The sequence below is a fragment of the Vigna unguiculata genome, chromosome 3, assembly GCF_004118075.2.
Source record: "Vigna unguiculata cultivar IT97K-499-35 chromosome 3, ASM411807v1, whole genome shotgun sequence".
Classification (NCBI taxonomy): Eukaryota; Viridiplantae; Streptophyta; class Magnoliopsida; order Fabales; family Fabaceae; genus Vigna; species Vigna unguiculata.
Window position 1 is genome coordinate 24,520,269 of NC_040281.1, and position 483 is coordinate 24,520,751.

Genomic DNA, 483 nt, shown 5'->3' on the forward strand with positions numbered 1-483 from the left:
TGTTAATTTTCTTTGTATTATTAAAAATAATTTTTGATTTGATTAAAATAAAATGTTATAAATTTTATAGAATAATACTAAAATATATTCATCTTACTTCTATATATAATTAAACATAACCAATATAGCATTTCATTGAAAAAAACACATAAAAGAAAGTCATTGAAAAATTAAATTACTTTAAAATTGATTAAATACAAGAACTTTGCCCTCACGCAGGATCGAACTACGGACCTTCAGTTTACAAGACTGACGCTCTACCACTGAGCTATAAGGGCTCTTTTGTTTGGATGATTCACCTAAGTAGTTGCTAACATAAATGTTTCACAAATTCCGAATTTAATAATCTTTCAAGAAAAAATAGGAATTGATTACTTTAGAATATTATATATTGACTTTAATGTGTAAGTAAGGTCAATAATGATAAATAACAACCTTTATCAATCACTCTATTCTTCCCATTTCATTCATCATTTATATTAT

General features: G+C 24.4%; 1 non-coding gene across 1 annotated transcript; it reads right to left on the reverse strand.

Moving 5' to 3' along the window:
- Positions 1-206: 206 nt before the first annotated feature.
- TRNAT-UGU lies at positions 207-278 on the reverse strand. Its single transcript has one exon. It is a non-coding gene; the product is annotated as a tRNA-Thr (tRNA).
- Between the last annotated feature and the right edge of the window lie 205 nt (positions 279-483).